At 55.9% G+C, this 17,975-nt stretch overlaps 1 long non-coding RNA gene across 1 annotated transcript; it reads right to left on the bottom strand.

Annotated features, from left to right (window-relative positions):
- Positions 1–15,407: 15,407 nt before the first annotated feature.
- LOC138436174 (uncharacterized) lies at positions 15,408–17,276 on the bottom strand. The gene is made up of 2 exons (XR_011255362.1): positions 17,165–17,276; positions 15,408–16,404 (listed from the first exon to the last, which is right to left on the bottom strand). It is a non-coding gene; the product is annotated as an uncharacterized lncRNA (long non-coding RNA).
- Between the last annotated feature and the right edge of the window lie 699 nt (positions 17,277–17,975).

Genomic DNA, 17,975 nt, shown 5'->3' with positions numbered 1-17,975 from the left:
ACTCCCCACTTCTCTTCTAGGACCTGAGCCTGCCTAGGGCAGGCTGGCCACAAGGCTCAGCTCAACCCCCGGCTGCTGCTGGAGACCCACAGGAATGAGCCCAGAGCACGCACCTCCACACCTGCAGGCCTGAGCAGGTGCCCCAGGGGCCCCTGATTCTGCAGCGCCAGCTTCTAGACCTCCCGCACCGCACTGGGGCCCTGCGTGCCAACTCATAACCCTCCCCGAACAGTCACACATGGGGACACTCCTGGGAGACAGTGGGGTTCCCCTTGATAGAGGCCTGATTTCGCTTCACAAGACAAGCTCTCTGCCTCTTTCCCTTAAACACCAAACGCCATGGCCCGTACACCTCCACCACCACACAGCTGCACCCGCACAGGCTGGCATCCATGCATTCGATTATGAAGACAGTAGGTACATCCTGAGTGCCACTGTGAGGTGGGGATATAGCAGCTTCTGCCCCCAGGAAATCAGTGGGTGGGGGACCAGAACACCAGGGGGTGGTGGCCTTGAGGGGCGGGACACTCACGAGGGCATCTCCCACAGAGATGCACAGTCCGCCCTGGAAATGCCTCAGGCTTTCAGAAGGAGCGGCTGCCCTAGGCCTCCAGGCTGCCAGGCTGGAGGGCTGCAGAAGAGGCCAGACCCCAGGGAGGGTGGTCTAAGCACCCCGCTCGCTCAGGCCTGCAGGAAGACACAGCCCGGTCCAGATGGGCCCCTGGAGACCTTCCAGGGCAACCCGCGGGGCTGTTCACGAACCTGAAGCCCGGAGAGGATGCCCCGGCTGCCCCAGGGGCCTGTCCGCGCCCTGGCCAGCCACTCCCCTAACGTTGGGCCTGCCTTTCCCAGGGGCGCCGCGGGAGGAGGGGAGGGTCTCGTGGTCGAAGGGGTGGTGGTGGAGAGGGACGGGGGACCCGGCAGAGGCGCGGGGAGTGGGGAACCCCTGGCAGGGGACTCGAGGGCCTCCGGGGCCGCAGGGGGAGGCTGAGGGCCTCCTGGCAGGGAGCGCGGGGGCGCCCACCGGGCCGCCCGCCCGGACGCGCTGCCAGGCTGATTAGCATGGGCGAGGGGCGCTGGCGCGGGGCCTGCGCCGGGCGAGCTGGCACGTCCCTCGCGGGCCCAGCTGGCCGGGCCGAGACACAAAGCGCCTCAGACGGCGGCGGCGGCGCTCGGCCATTCACGCGCAGGGGCGGCCCGGGCGCGGGCGGCGAGGAATTCCCGCCGCCAGGGGCGAAGAATAGCGCCTGGGCCGGGCGGGGCTCGGTCGCCCCGCGCTCCTGACCTTGAACCTTTGTGACTGGAGCGCATGCAAATCGCGGCGGGGCCGCGCCAAGCCCCGAGGGCGCTGCGCCGCCCGGGGTGTCCGGGCGAACAATGCGCCACTGTCCCCGCGCGGAGCCGCGGGCTGGGAACGGCGCGGGCACGCACCCGGCGGCGCGGCGCGGAATGCCAATGCGGATCCACCGCGCCCGCGGGCGGCGACCCCGGCCCCGCGCCCCCCGCGCCCCCGCGCGGCTGCGGCCCGGAGATCTCGCAGGCTTGTTTATGTGACTGCCTCTCCCGCCCTTCCTGTCTTTCTCTGATTGATGTTAATTTTTTAGATCCTCTAAGTAATCGGTAAAAAATAAAGGTGGCCCCAATCACCGCCTCTCCCCGGAGGAACCTGGTGCTCCCCAAGGTGGGTTCCTGCCCCGGTTCCCTCTCCTCCGGGAGGGCTGCAGTCCATGCGGCCTCAAAATCGGACACGACTGAGCGCTCATGTACACACAAATTGAACCCAGAACGGTTGTGCCAGGCCAAAGGGTGGGTTCTCCAGCATCAGACCTCACTGGCCGGGATACTGTCTTTATCATGTGGCTAAGCAGGCATCTTAGAAAGCATAGGTACCACCTGGGAAGCTTAAGCAGGCTTTTATGCACATGTGAGTGACCAGATGATTCCACACCTTCTATGGATTTGAGTTGGACATATTTGCAGTAGCAGACAGAGGCCCAGCCCAGAGACAGATGTTCCAGCTGTTGCAGGAAAGGGGACCCCTTCCAGGGCCTGAAGAGGGGCTCTGGTCTAACTCTCAACAATGAATTGTCCAAGAAGATACACAAGCTGACAAAGAAAGGCTTTGCTGGGAAGAGGCGCCCGGGTGGAGAACAGCAGGGTAAGGGAACCCAGGAAGACTGCTCTGCCACACAGCTCTCAGTCTCGAGTTTTATGGTGATGGGATTATTTTCCAGGTTTTCTTTGGCCAATCACTCTGACTCAGGGTCCTTCCTGGCAGTGCACGCTTTACTCAGCCAAGATGGATGCCAGTGAGAAGGATTCTGGGAGGCAGTAGGACATGCGGTGTCTCTTTTTTGACCTTTATTGAACTCTTCCAGTTGTTGCTGTTGTTCACTTGGGTAAGTCCTGTCTGACCCTTTGCGACCCTGTGGACTGCAGCACACCAGGCTTCCTTGTCCTTCACTATCTCCCGGTTTGCTCAAACTCATGTCCATTGAGTCGGTGACACCATCCAATCATCACATCCTCTGTCGCCCCCTTCTCCTCCTGCCTTCAATCTTTCCCAGCATCAGGGTCTTTTCCAATGAGTCGGCTTTTGCCGTCAGTTCAGTTCAGTCGCTCAGGCATGGCCGACTCTTTGTGACCCCATCGACTGCAGCATGCCAGGCCTCCCTGTCCATCACCAACTGCCAGAGCTTACTCAAACTCATGTCCACCCAGTCGGTGATGCCATCCAACCATTTAATCCTCTGTTGTCCCCTTCTCCTCCTGCCTTCAATCTTTCCCAGCATCAGGGTCTTTTTCAATGAGTCAGTTCTTCGCATAAGGTGGTGGAAATATTGGAGCTTCAGCTTCAGCATCAGCCCTTCCAGTGAGTATTCAGGGTTGATTTCCTTTTGGATTGACTGGTTTCCCAGTTGGTGGTAGCTTGTTAGTTCCGTGTTCCTTACCAGGACGTCCTGTGGCACAGTAACTCACGAACATGGTTACTATGGTGCCTGGCCAGGGTGGGTGGTGTCAGGCAGTGTATTTTCCCCTAACGCAGCCTGGAGCCTGGCTGGTGACTGGCAGCTTGTTCTCCTGGGACTTGGGGTCTCGCACCCGCTTGCTCATGTCACAGACGCATTGGGTGCGAGGGCTGAGCCTGTGGGTGCCAGAGGCTGCCCAGGTGTGAGGGAGGCCCTGTGTGTGCAGGCAGTATGCACAGGCCCCTTCCCACCAAGGTGCTGGGGAGCCCAGTTCTGCCGCAGAGAGGGCCCAGGGCGAAGTGACCTTGGCCTCCGCTTGCTTCCCCAGGTGACGAACAAGGGAGCTGTAGAGAGAGTCTCTGAAAGTTGTTCCCGCTGTCTGAGAGACACGAGGAGGATGGATTTTCAAAGGATGGAGCAGAGCCCAGGGCTGCGTCCTTTGAAGCCAGGGCTCCTGAACATGCCGTGCCGGTGTTACTGGTTCTTAGCAGCTGACTCGCATACTGACATGTCTTTGGGCTGGATGCTGGAACACTGACACCTCTTTGGGCCAGATGCTGGGATAGACCCCCAAAGGGCATGACCCCCACCCCCTGCCCCTGCTGTTGTTTTTTCTAACTTTTTGGTCGTGCCTTGAGGCATGGTGGTATCTTTGTTCCCCATCCAGGGACCTTGGCCCCCTGCATTGAAAGGGCGGAGTCTTAACCACTGGACTAGCGAAGTCTCTGCCCAGTCCTTGTGTGTCCAACTCTTTGTAATCTTTTAGACTGTAGCCCACCAGGCTCCTCTGTCCACGGGGTTTCTCCAGGCCAGAACACTGGAGTGGGCTGCCATGCCCTCCTCCAGGGGATCTTCCCGACCCCGGGGGTTGAGCCCACACCTCTTCTGTCTCCTGCACTGCATGCGGATGGATTCTTTACCACTAGCACCACCTGGGAGGCCCGCCCAGTCCTTAAGAAGCTCAAAGCTGGAGGCGGGGGTGGGGGTGGGGGATTGGGGGGGACAGGATCGGAAGGGTGAGGAAGGGGAGGGTGGTGAGGCGCTGTGCATGGTGGAGCAGAATAGAGGAGGAAGCAATGGTGGGAGGGATCTAGGAAGGCTCCCGGGAGGGGGCTGCCTGAGCTAACACGTCTTCAGGAGGATGTGTAACTTTATCTGGAGACGAGAGTGGGCCACACTTCAGGCCGAGCGGGTTCAGGGGACACAGAATGAGCATTCTAGGCAGGGGAGCCTTCTAACAGGTCAAGGACGGGAAGAACGCACACTAGGGAAATCCCCTCCCGCGGGCAGTGTTCTGCTTCTTTGCCTGTCTATGCTCTGCCTCCTGGGTGGCCAGCAGAATGAGAGACACCAAAATTAAAGTAACATCTCCGAGCAGGTCTGGCTAAGGGAGGTGTTCAGGCAGGAGAATGAGATGGGGGAGGGCTGAGGCGGGTGAAAAGACTCCTCTTGCTCTTGAGGAGTCGCAGGTGGGGCCTCTCTTGACCTCAGCGCAGAAGACTCAGGGTGCTGGGCAGCAGCTGTGTGACCCGGATACCGGAAGCTGGACTCTGTCCCTGAAAGCAAGACCAGGTCCTCACCTCGTCCCTCCAACAAGCTGAGCAGCAGGTGTCGCTGAGTGTGGTGCCAGGGGCCAGGACTGCTGCCTTCAGCGTGGGCACAGCCGCGAGGGGAGAGGACGTCCCAACATGCTGGGTGGCATGGTCTACTCAGCTGGGGTGGAGGCAGGGAGGGAGAGGGCAGTGCCAGGCTTGGAAATCAAGGAAGGCTTCCTGGAGGAAGTGACGTGAGAGAGTTGGCCTGATTCCAGCAGGCAGGTTAGCATGGCTGCAAAATGGCGACAAGCATGGTGCAAGCCTCCCGGGACCGGCAAGGATGAAAATGAGCCTGGCACACGGTTAGCCCCAGGGGCAGAAAGCACCTCCTCTGCGTCCTCAGTTGGCTAAAAATCTGGCTGCTCCAGAGATAAAGCTGAGACATGCAGAGGGCTGCTGGGGGTGGGGGGGGGTGCGCGGCGGGGAGAACCACGGAAAATTGGTAAGTCACGGTTGACTGCTCTTCACTCCCAAAGACACATTTGAAAACAAACAAAAGCCAGGAAGGCTGCAAGCCCCAGCTGCTGCCCTGACCCTCTTGGGCCTCACCCGCACCTGGGCATCTTGGCAAATCCGCACTGGGACGGGGCCCTGAGCAGCACGGCCCCTGGCTCTTGACCCACCGGAGGGGAGACTGAGACCTCGGCGGCGCGCTTGTCTGAAGCCCAGACAGGCCGGGTCTCCCGCCTTCTACGTCTTTCCACTACTTCACCAGATTCCTCGGAAATTAGCAATGGAAAAGCGATCCCATGCTGGGGGAGGAAGAGAGTCATATTTTCCGTCCTGGCTCCTTGTGAGCACCTGGGGCGTGGTGGGTCCCCCCAGATCCCGTGCAGAGAGGGGAGCTGGCTTCTGTCCCCCTCAGGGGCAGTTAACGAGGATGCTTTGGCAGTGCCGACATCACAGGCTGGGCTCCAGTGTGAAATCAGTGCTGGGGGCTCCGGCTGGGGCAGTACCCGCCCACCGCCACCCCCATTCCCACCTCTGCCTGCACCCTGGGCGCTGGCCACCGGCAGAGGGAGGGGGTAAAGGTGGGCGGCTGGCTGGCCTGGGGGCAATGGCAAAGCCTCAGAGCCTCTTGGGCCCAGGAGAGGAAGGACATGTAGATGCTCGGCTCGGGGGGACCCCCAGCGCCGTCCTGCTCTTGCCCTGGACCTGGAGGCCAGGACAGCAGCACCGGAGCCCGCCGGCCTGAACTTGAGTCTGGCTTGCTGCTCACCGGTCCTGCACCCACAGCAGGCCACTTCACTTCCCCGGGCTCCATCTTCTCCCCCTGTGAAGCCAGCTAGCAAACAGCCCGGTGCTGGGCCCCTAGTAAAAGCTCAGGAAGTGCCAGGGTTTATCTGATGCTCAGACTCCCCCACCCCCACCCCCAGCCTCCACCCCCAGTCTCCACCCCCAGTCCTATACCCAGACGTGGAAACCATGTCAGTTTTGTCTTTTCTCCCCCACCTTCTGGTCCCCAAATCTGAGGTCTCAAACTGCACCATGTGGAATGAGCTGGCGGCTGGAGGACAGGGTCTGAGGTCCGACACCCATCAGTGGCGTCCAGGCAGAGCTTGCTGGGGGGGCTGTCCTGCCCCAGGCTGTCGGGAGAGGGGTTCAAGCCGAAGGGGTCAAACTGATTGAGACCCCAAAGCTGGTAGCTTCGCTGAGTGGCATGAAGGCCTCGAGGGAGGCCTTGGTCCCAAACGGTTGGCAGGAAATCACTTTCTGGGTCCACTGCTAAGCTGGTCCCCCCTCTTCCATCCTTCCATCCTTTCCTCCCTTTCTCCTTCTTCCCTTCCTTCCCTCCCTCCCTCCCTCCTTTCTCTCTCTGCTCTTTTCCTATTTCTGTCCCTGTCTCTGCTGGTCGCTGGAAGCAGAGGGTGAAACTGAGCAGACACTGACTGTCATTTCCATACCAACAGTCTAGTGCAAAGCAGCAGGCATCTTGCAAATAACCCAGAGAAATGGCGTCCAGTAGAACTTTCTGCGTTCTGTATCTGAACTGCCCACCGCAATAGCCACTAGATGTATGTGACCGGGGAGTTCTTGCACCGTGGCTATCGAGGAGCTGAATTTTGAATTTTGTTTCATGTGAATCGATTCTGATGTAAATAGTCCCCCGTGACCAAGGGCTCCTGCAGCAGACAGACAGCACGGGTCTAGTCACAGCTCCATATACCAGGCTGTTGCTTCCGCACGGCGCATGTCTTTATCCAAAAGTGTGAGTTCAGTTTTTCATAATCTGTCTCTCTGAGATGGCATGTGCCTTAATCTGCTGTCCTTGAAAGCAGGTCCTGAGATGAAGGCTTGCTGTCCGGTAGCTCGGTGGAGAGTGAGACCCTAGAGATAGCCAGGAAAGGCTTCTCCCGCCTGCCCCCGGCCTGGCCCCTCCTGCTAGTGTGGTGCCGCGCACTGTGCCTGATAGTACACTGGCGTGGGGAGCCAAAAGGACCGGCAGAGGGCTGAGGCCTCAGGGCTGTGGGATCTGCAGCTTGTCCCCTGGTGGAAGAATCCCTGGGGGAACCAGACCTCTTGCTTGACAAAGCCTGAGGCTCGGGGATGACCGAGGAGCTGGTTCTACTTCTTGGGCCCATGTTTTCCCCTCGGTTCCTGGACTGCCATGCTCTTAATCTCGGGGCCACAGCACCATGGTGTCAGAGCCCGTCTCCCACCCTCTGGTGCTGAAGGAACCAGCCGCTCACGGTTCATAGGACTTTGAGGAGCTGAGCAGCATGTGTCTGAACAGAAGGAAAGTTTCAGAGAAACAAAGCTTCTGTCCCTGCGGGTCGTTATTCTGTTTCCACTCCCTAGAACAGTATTGGACTAAAAATAGGAATCCAACAAATAGCAGAATAAGAATTTAATATCTGTAAAATGTGCTACAAAGCAAATATTTTCAAAAAAAAGTGTAGGGCTATCACTGGGCTGTGTGGATCGATAAAAAGGATAGAAAATCTAGAAAGAAATGAAGGTAGGGGATATAAGCTTCTCTGTTTAGGCATACCTTTTTTTAAAAAAACGATATAAATACATTTTTTAAATCTCTTGTCTTCTGACTTAAAATACAACTGCATGAGGCAGCAATATCAAACTGTGGTAATGGGCTCATAAAACATAGAGATAGAATTTGTGTGACAATTTCAGCACAAAGAAGAGGAGAGAACAAAGTTACAGAGGAACAAAGTTTTGTTGATATTTGCCATTAAGTTGGTATTGAGCCAAGCTAGGTTTTTATAAGATGTTAATTATAATTTCTATAGCATCACTAACAAAATTACTTTATATATAAAAGATGTATAAAGAAGTCCAAAAATTAATGGTACACGAGAAAGTATCTGTTTAACACTATAGAAGATAAGTGGGTAAAAAAGCAAATGGTAAAAGAGCAGATATAAATCTCTTGCCTCCTTTTTCTTTAGATCAGTATCAGCATTCATATTAAAAACATCCTTTCCAGCATTCTCATAACATTTGTCCATGGTGTTTCCATCACCTGGAATACCTTCTCCCCTTCCTTTTCTGTTACACTTAAATTCTATCAATCTATCAAGACCAATGCAAGTTACAGCAGAAAAGTTAGGGATGGAGCACTTGGCAACCATTCCGAAAAATGACCTGGCGGTAGACCCACCCTCTCTTCTTGCACCAAAATAAACTTGAGATGCATTAAGGATCTCAAGGTAAAACAGTAGAGCCATAAATATGCTGGGAGGGAATATATTTACTTATATAATTTCTGAGTGGATAAAAATCTTCCTAAGCAATGTCACATGCGTCAGGAGCCATAAAGGAAATAATGGAGATTTTTGCTATATAGAAACACTATAAACAAAGTCAAAAGACAAAGAATGAACTGAGAAAAAATATGCACCAGAAAAAATAGTTCTAATTCGATTATACAAAAATCCCCTTGCATATCAACAAGGCAAAATATCTGCGGAGATATGGGAAGAAAACTTATAGAAGAGAAAGTTCAAATCTCCGATACATTGGTGAAGAAAGTTTAATATCAAAGGATGCCAATTAAGATTACAATCTTCAAATATTAGATTGAAAAAGCTTATGAAAAGATGAAATTACCTATTAAAGATCATAAGTGCCGGCGAGAGTTCAGGGACTGAATAGTCTTATGTGTTGCTGGTGAGACAGCAAATTGGGAAAATACCCTGGAGGCAAAGTGGGCAACGTTCATTCATTAAACAAATATTTATGAAGCTTCTCTGCGTGCCAGGCACGTGGCAACAACACATTGCTCACCTTTGCTCTCATTTCCCATCCAGTGTGGTGGGGAGATAGACATGAAAGAAAAAAGTATACAAACAGGTTTGTAATTACTCCAGTCGTAGGATGTACTTATAATACGTTTAACAAGGGGTCCTAACCTGGTCGGGATGACTGGGGAGACTTCCCCAGCGGGCAATCCTACAGCCAAGTCTTGCACGAGGAGAAGGATTTGGTGAGGAGAATGGAGAGGAGAACTGTTCTGGGCAGAGAGGATGACGGTGTGAACGCTCCGAGGAACTCTGGGGCTCTCCCCTGTCCTGCGCCTGTCCCTCCTGGCATGCTGTGCCCCTGCTTGTGTTTCTGGACTCAACTCCTGATTCCAGGGCTGCTGCAATATATTATCTCCAGGAGCCAGTTTTCACCTCAAACATTATCCAAGAATCTAAAAGTGTGTCTCACAAAGGAAGTCAACAGATAAAAACTCTTGAGTGGACACAGATTTCAAATTTAGCAGACATGCACTTCAAAGCAGCTACTCTAAATTCAAAGAATTAAAGAAAAGCATGTTTAGAGAAAAACATGCTCAAGGAATTAAGTGAAAATGTCTTGCCAATGAGTGAACAGATAGGGAGCCACCACAGACAGATGAGATCTTAGTGGAAATTCTTGAGTTGAAACGGGCAATAACGGGTGAAATTTAAAAAAATTCACCTGAAGTGCTCCAGTTCTGAGACGGCAGAAGAAAGGATCAGCAAACCTGAAGATAAACCAACAGAAAGCATTCCACTCAAAGAAAGGAGAGAAATAGGATTGGAAGAGAGAAAAAAAAGAAAAAGAACAGAACTTCAGAGACCAGTCCAAATGCACGTCTGTTCTCCAGAAGGAGAGGAGAACGATATAAGGGCAGGGAAAAAAATAAGGAAAGGAGCCCTCTTGATATTAATGGAAAATTTAACTTAAATACCCAAGCAGCTCAAAAACCCAAGCAGGGTAAACACAAGCAAAAGCACTTCTAGGTAAATCGCAGTCAAAGTCTGAAAGCCAGAGAAAAGGAAAAATCTTGAAAACTTTGGAGAAAAAACAAAAACCCGACTTGTTCCGTGAAGGGGAACTGTGATACAGTTAATACCTGATTTCTCACCGAGAAGCAAAGAGGCGAAGCCAGAGGTTGTTCACTTACCTGTTGTGGTTGCTGTTCGGCCACTCAGCTGTGTCTGACTCTTTGTGACCCCCCATGGACTTATCTATTCAGATCCTCAAAAGTAGAAATTAGTGAGAGGGGAAAATAATTCATATTCAGTACAAAACTAACCAGGAATCCCCTAAAACTGAAGAAAGATCTGAGAGCTTAGATTGAAAATGCTCAGTGAACATCAAGCAAGATAAATAAATGAACAAAAAGAAAAATCTCCACAATGCCACACCAAGTTACACTATAATGGAATTATAGGACATCCAGGAAAGAGAGAAAAGGTCTAAAATTATTTTAAAACTATAAGTCACTATAGTACTAGTTTTAAAACATAATTCTACAAAGATTATAATGGTATTATACATTACAAAACGTACTTATAAAAGTTGATAGGTACCAGCTTGGTTAGAGTAGAAGTCAAGCTGTAGAATATTGACTATTGGGCAAATGGTTTTTGTCCGTAACAACGCAAGTGAATTTTTTATTAGAGCTCCAACTGTATTCTGTCTCATAGCAAAGATAATCCAAAACAGTACTTCATAGGATGTTAACAAGTTTTGTATCTATTAGCAAATTCTGATTGCCTACATATACATCTCCCCTTCAAATTCCCCTTTGAACTGTTTCTCACATATTACTGGTCCCTGTATTAATTAGTGAGTTAAACAAAACCTTAGATGTGTTCATTTTCTATTTGCATGAGGATCATGCTTTTAAAAATTTAATTCTTTTAGTTCGCCAACTAGGAATTGAACCCGCACGTCCTGCAGTGAAACCTGAGTCTTAACCACTCTACCGCCAAGGAGGTCCCATGAAGATCAAGCTTTAATCTCTTTGAAAATCATTCTTTGTCTACAAGAAGCTGAATTTGTAATATATGATATATAAATAGAAAAAGAGCTGCTATACAGAAAAAAGAAAAACACAGATTCGCTTAAAAGTGAACAAACCTGTTAAACAGAGAAGTAACCTCATCACTATTCAGAGAATGGATCCTTGCAACAGGAACTAATCGTTTTTCACTCACAGCAGTTTTCCACGGGCCTGAAATCATGGTCAGCAGAAAACTGGCCAAGAAGGGGAGACGGGCGGGGGAGCGTCGAGGGGCTGGCCGGGGGCAGACTCACCTGTGAGGTCTGAACATGCTAGAAAGGGGCTGGGCTGGGGGGGGGTGGTGACACCAGTGGTACCCCAGGGGAGGGACAGCATGGCTCAGATCTAGATGGTAGCAGAGATGAGGCCCAGAGAAGTCCAGGTGATGTGGGGTACCAGCCTGCGATCTGAGAGTGACCCCTGGGGGCCTGCAGGACAGGTTCAGTCTCCTTATACCACGGGTGAGTCAGAGACCAAAAGCCACGGAGATGGGATAAACAAGGGATAAACGGCTGTACAGCGTCGCTTTGCCAACCAAGGTCTGTCTAGTCAAAGCTACAGTTTTCCCAGTGGTCACGTTTGGATGTGAGAGCTAGACCACAGTGAAGGCTGAGCGCCAAAGGATGTTTTTCCCCCAAGAGGGAGAGGGAAGCGCTGGGTGCTGGAGGGAAGGGGGCCAAGGGACAGGCACTAGAGGCAGGAGGCGGCGGTCGCTGAGGCAGAGGCGACGGCCGGGATCCAGATAAGCAGGTGGCGGTGCAGAGGGCAGGGTGCGGACCCCAGACGGCGGCTTTGGTGGCGGGGTGACAGGGCATGCTACCGAGAAGAAGGTAGGCGAGGCAGCGACTTGCCCCAGGTCAGGGGACTGCCTCTACCACCCCCCGCCCCAGCCTGCCCCAGCACCTGGGACGCTGACTTATCCGTGTGACAATCAGATGGGCTGAGGCAGCCCTGTGGGAAGACAGCTGGAAGGATGTCTGGGCTCAGGAATGCACAAGTTCCAACAAAGAGCTCCACCCGGGCAGTGGCGCGGGTTGCCAGGCACCCAAGGCTGCAGGTCTCGCCCTGAGCCCAGTGCCAGGGTAAAGGAGGCTGATCCCAGCAGGTCCCGCCTTCCTGTGGGTGCAGGTGGGAGGTGGAGGCTGACTCAGGTCCTGACTCAGCAGGGCTGCCGCTGGGGTGATGAAGGGGGTCCCGGCTCACCCTGAGCGCCCTTTCCTGGGTGTGTTCTGGGAATGCCTCTTAGAGGTCCTAAGTGGAGCCTGTGGCTTCCTTCCTTCTCTCGGAGTTCAAAGACATTTTCTGGGCTGGTCCCACAGCCTCTGAGCTCAGGGCTTGCCCTTCGTGGGGCTTGAAAGGAAATCCTTCACCATCTTCAGTTCAGTTCAGTTCAGTCGCTCAGTCATGTCCGACTTTTTGCAACCCCATGGACTGCAGCACGCCAGGCTTCCCCTGTCCATCACCAACTCCCGGAGTCTACCCAAACCCATGTCCATTGAGTTGGTGACGCCATCCAACCGTCTCATCCTCTGTCATCCGCTTCTCCTCCTGCCCTCAATGAAAGATTCAGCATCAGGGTCTTTTCCAATGAGTCAGCTCTTTCCATCAGGTGGCCAAAGTGTTGGAGTTTCAGCTTCAGCATCGGTCCTTCCCATGAAGGAACCATCTTCAGCGTGATGGAATCGGTTCACGGTCACCCCGATCTCATTGCTTGTTCACGTGTTCATTTGTTGGCTCCTCCCTCCCTGTCCCCTTCTCCCGAGTGTCCACTGTGGGCCTGCTGGGCCCTGGGATGCTGTGAGATGGAGGAGACGTGGCCCTGCCCTGGAAGCCCCCAGGGAATCTTTCTCCTGCAGCAGCAAAGCCAGTCAGTGGTGGAGAACCCTGAGCTGGGGCCATGAGCCAAGGAAGGCCTCTAAAGACCTCAGCTGAGAGCAAAGAGGTGACTTGGGGAAAGGGCAAAGGAGGGTTTTAGGGGCACAGATGGAGGTGGGTGGGATGTGTGGCCAAGCTCTGCAGGCTGTGCGCGTGGGTGAGGCCGGGGTATGACTGGAGGAGACCCGGGGCAGGGACTGTGCTCGGCAAGGCCTGGGGACTGGAGGCTGGGGGCCTGGGAGGTCAGGGCCGCAGGTTAGGGTAAGGGTGCAGAAGTAGGGAGGGGTTCTGGGGGCGCGAGGCTCGCATCGTGGAAGCGCGGCTTTCCCAGACCTGCAGCAGGAGGGAAGTGGCTGGGGCTGGGGGCTGAGGGTGAGGGGCTGTGGGCACAGTGGGGGCAGCTGGACAGGAGAGGCCCCGGGGCAGCGCCTCACCGTGGGTGCTCCGAGCCTCCTCTGCCCCAGCTTCCGAAGGCCTCCCTGCAGCGTGCTCAGTCCTGGGCCCTCGCCCCTTCAGGGCTGGCCTCTAGACATGGAGACCTGCCTGGCCCGAGGTCGCGGCTCTCCTGGGCGGGCCACATCCAGAGGTGCTGGCAGGCCGGCGCACCGGCTCTGCCTGACCGCAGTCCACTCCTTCCCGTGCTGGTGGTCCCTCTGGTTCCAGAGCTCCGGCGGGGTCAGTCCCCGGCCCAGGCCTGCATCCCTCCCCTCCTGGCCTCCGGGCCATCGTGAACTGACATCCGGGTCCCTGAAGCCCGGCCGAGTAGCTTCCCCCTACTGCCTATGCTGCCCTCCACCACGGTGCCCGCCCCCAGGGGAGGGGCTGAGACCCCAGCAAAGAGGGCAGCTCAGCCCAGGCCAGGGATGCTGGGGACTGCCCCACCTGCTGCAGAGGCACAGTCAAAGTGTGAGCAAGGGGCTTCTGGAGGCCCGAGAGCTGTGATTTGTGCAGACTCCTTGCTCGGAGACCTGTCCCACCTCCACACACCCCTGCACACCCCAAAGCCCGGTAACAGAAACACTGGCAGAGACCCCTCTGGGAGCCCCTGGCTCCCCCCAGGTTTTCCCAGGAGCCAGCCCTGAAGCACCACTTGTGTGAGCTTGGCTTACTTGGGAGGGGACCCCAGGAGACATGCGGAGGGTGTGAAGGAGGGTGGCAAGGAGGGCACCCGGCTATTACAGCTGGTGACATCAGGCAAGTCACCTCTGAGGCTTCCGGAGCTCAGTCTCCAGGCCCCTGGGGAGTGCTGGGGGCCTGGGGTGGGCACAGGCTGGTGTGGCCCCGGCCGGAGGCAGTCATCTGCCCGCTCCAGATATGCTTGAGTGGGGGGCTGCTTCTGGGCATCTGGGCTTTGTCTGACTCAGAGCCAGAGATAGCGTCTGTCTGCAAAGGCAGCAGAGATGCCCTCTGGGGGCAGTGCCCCTGGGAGGGGCAGGAGATCCACGGGTGTGTGGTTGCTGGCAGCCTGGTCTCCCGGCTCCTCGCCCAGCGACAGAGGGGACATCTTATTCCTTTATCCTAGGAGATTCTGCCAGGCCCCAGTCACCTGGGAGCCTCAGCCAGGGAGCTGGGGAGGGGGCGTCCGCCCTGGCCCGCAGCCCCAGCACACCCTCTAGGGCTCCGAGGGGTAGGCCGTGGGGCTGGCAGCTTGGTCTGGACCGACGTTCCACCCCCCAGACCCGCAGGCTACTGTGGGGGCCCAGCAGCCAGCCTTTGTCCTGCTGGTCACAGGCGCCGCGCTCCATGCCCAGCCTGTGTTTCCCAGGCCAAGCCGGGCGGGCAGGAGCCGTGCAGCCATGGGAACGGAACGACACAGACCCCCTGTCCCGCCCTGCTCCGCGCTCTGCCCAGCCGCTGCCTCGGTCTCTGCGGGCCTCCTGGCGCGCTGGCCCGGGCTCAGCTGCGTTCCGGGCAGACCAGGACTCGGCCCCGCCCGCCCAGGGACCTCAGCTGGGCCGCTGCAGATGGGGCCCGGGGGCTCTGGAGCCCTGGGGTCCCCTCACCTGCTCCTGGCACTCAGGGCTCCGAGGATCTCGGGTACTGAGGGCTCTTTCCTCTGCCACGTGCCCCTCCTTCTCTCCAGCCGCTTGCCCCTGGGGCCCAGGCAGGGGGCCAGCTCAGAGGCTTGCTCCCTGATCAGAACAGCCCCAATATAAGACAGGCTGTCTCGAAAAGTGGTGAGCTCCCCATCGCAGGAGACGTGTAAGAGCAGACTCCTGGAGCTGCTCTAAGGGAGTCCTGGTGGGCGTGGAGAATGATTAACTGAATGAATGAGCATGGGAAGGGCCCTTTCACTTAACAGTCCTTGTCCTGTTCTTTTGTTCCGTGAACATCAGTGGTGTCCGCCTTTGGGCTTGTCCACGGGCAGGGGCTGGGCAGGCAATGGTGACGGTACAGTCAGGAGTGTTGTTTCCATGGCAGGCAGAGGCCTGTGGATAAGCAGGCTTCGGGGCAGACACACATGTTCGGCCCCCAGCCAGGCAGACTGGGAGCCCAGAGGGGTCCCAGAGGTCAGGACTTCAGTGCCAGATCCCGTTGGTGGGGAAACCGAGGCACAGGGGGTGACCATGCCGCCTGGAACCTGGATAATGCCCCAGAGCTTCGGGTCCAAGGCCACCCACGCTGCAAAGGCCTTGGGAACTTCTGAGGAAGTTCCAGATTTGGGGAGTGACCCGGGAGCAGCACCATGAATGAGGCTGGACATTGTGTATTTACTCAACAAAGCCCTAGAAGAACTGGGCACACGTCAGGCTGGGCTGAGGGCTGCCACGAGCATCCGAGGAGACTCAGCTCCTGGGACAGTGTTCCAGGTTAGGACGATCCTGCTTCCCAGGCGGCTCCGTGGTAAAGAATCCACCGGCAATGCAGGAGACTCGGGTCTGATCCCTGGGTCAGGAAGATCCCTTGGAGAAGGGAATGGCAACCCACTCCAGTGTTCTTGCCTGGAGAATCCCATGGAGACAGGAGCCCGGCAGGCCCCAGTCTGTGGGGTCACAAAGAGTTGGATGTAACTGAGCGCCTGAGCACTGAGGTGTGCTTCACGGGGCCGCGTGGCTGGCTCGAAGGGTCCGAACGTTCTGAGCTTCTCCCCGCTCCAGTCGGCTAGTGCTGCATGACAAGGCACCCCAAAACAGCGATGCAGAGCTGCCGCTGCCGCCGCTGAGTCGCTCAGCCGTGTCCAACTCTGTGCGACCGTAGCCGGCAGCCCACCAGGCTCCCCCATCCCTGGGGTTCTCCAGGCAAGAGCACTGGGGTGGGGGGCCATTGCCTTCTCCAATGCATGAAAGTGGAAAGTGAAAGTGAAGTCGCTCAGCTGTGTCCGACTCTTCGTGACCGCATGGACTGCAGCCCACCAGGCTCCCCTGTCCATGGGATTTTCCAGGCGAGAGCACTGGGGTGGGGGGCCATTGCCTTCTCCGGATGTAGAGCCACAACCATGAAGCTCATGGTTATTCTCCTCATGAAGGCTGTGGGCCAGTTATCCTGAAAGGCCACAGTGGGGACATCTCTGCTCTGCTCTGCCATATCTGGTCTCTGGGCCAGGACCATCTCCCAGCACCGCTCTGTGTGGCCCCTCCACGTGGTTCAGGCTTCCCCAGGGCCCGGAGGTCTCGGAGGAGTTGAACACCCTTCCTTTCTGGTCACTCAGGACTCCGGAGTAGCAGCTGTGCAGCCTCATGTGGTCAGCCTGCGGGGATACGGGCAGCATCACGGCCTACAGACCCAAGGAGCCACCAGCCCCCAGACCCACGAGGAGAGGACAGAGACCTCTCCGCTCTCCACGGGAGGAGAGGCAGGGCGTTGGCAGCCATATTTAACACTGCTGCTCGACTGCCTATTCCTAGCCTCCAGTTTCATTCTCCATGTTTTGAAAACTCTGCCATCGGCCAAGTGAGTGAAAGTCACGCAGTCGTGTCCGACCCTTTGAGACCCCATGGGCTACAGAGTCCATGGAATTCTCCAGGTCAGAGTACTGGAATGGGTAGCCTTTCCCTTCTCCAGGGGCTCCAGAGGATCTTCCCAACTCAGGGATGGAACCCAGATCTCCCACACTGCAGGCAGACTCTTCACCAGCTGAGCCACAAGGAAAGCCCAAGAATATTGGAGTGAGTAGCCTATCCCTTCTCCAGCATATCTTCCTGACCCAGGAATCGAACTGGGGTCTCCTTCATTGCAGGCGGATTCTTTATTAACTGAGCTGTCAGGGAAGCTGCCGTCAGCCAAGGCTGGGCTTAAATCTTAAGCCAGAAAACCATCCTGATAACCCCCCTCCTGAGTAGCACTTTCTGCTCACACTTTCACCCTTGGTTAGGACCCCTTTCGAACGGATAGCGGGGACAGCCTTGGGCATGGTACTCCTTACCTTGCCTGTGCGCTCTCACATGTGTGTTCTTTTTGGTTCTCAGAGAAACCCTGTGAAACATTTCAGAGGAGGGGGGGCATCTCACCTGGAGTTTTGCAGGATGAGTAGGAGTTCTCCAGACAGAATCTGAAAGAAGGTGTGGTAAGCTTGGGCACATGCGCAGTCGGGTGTGGCTGGAGGACAGAGTTTCACTTACCCTGGGGCAAGGAGGTTTTAGTGGGGCCGTGCACCAAACAGCCCTGACTCTAACCCCAACCATTCTGGCCCCAACTGCATGAAGATTGGCAGCTGGCCCAGGACAAGCTGATGCTGGTGCTTGCCCACCAGCATCCCCAAAAAGCCGGTCTGCCTGTCTTCTCTGCTTTATGTGGTTTCAAGAGTCCTTCTAAGCATTCTCTGGGGTAGGTGGGTGGGTGCTGTTAGCCCCATTTCACAGATGAGAAAACTGAGGCTCTGAGCGGTTCCTCTGGAGTCTAGGTGGAGTAAGAGAGCTGGGACCATGGGTTGGGAGCTCCTCTGGTCTGCCCCACAGCCTCATCCTTCTGGACTGAGCTCAGGCAGGGCGGGAAGTTCTCCCCCCAGCACCCCAGCTGCCCCCGCAGCTCCCCACCCCTCTCAGCCCTGACCACATGGCCCAGAAAGGCCGATTCAGAGCCAGCTGCAGACAGCCAGGCCTCTGGTTTAGATCAGCAGGCAGCAGAGAGGCTGGTCACGTGCTCACTCACGTCCACTGCTCCTTGGGGCCACGGGCGGGGGAGGGCGAGAACTCGGGGGGGGCGTGCTGGATGAGGGGAAACCAAGGCCTCTGCCACCAGCTTGGGCCCGGCTTCCCCTCCCGTCCAGCCCTTTGCTTCTGGCTCTTGAAAGCCTGCCTCCGCCCGCCAGGTAGCCAGCCA

Source organism: Ovis canadensis, chromosome 3 (genome assembly GCF_042477335.2).
Source record: "Ovis canadensis isolate MfBH-ARS-UI-01 breed Bighorn chromosome 3, ARS-UI_OviCan_v2, whole genome shotgun sequence".
NCBI lineage: Eukaryota > Metazoa > Chordata > Mammalia > Artiodactyla > Bovidae > Ovis > Ovis canadensis.
The sequence above is the reverse complement of the archived record's forward strand: the minus strand, read 5'-3'. Positions and strand labels throughout refer to the sequence as shown.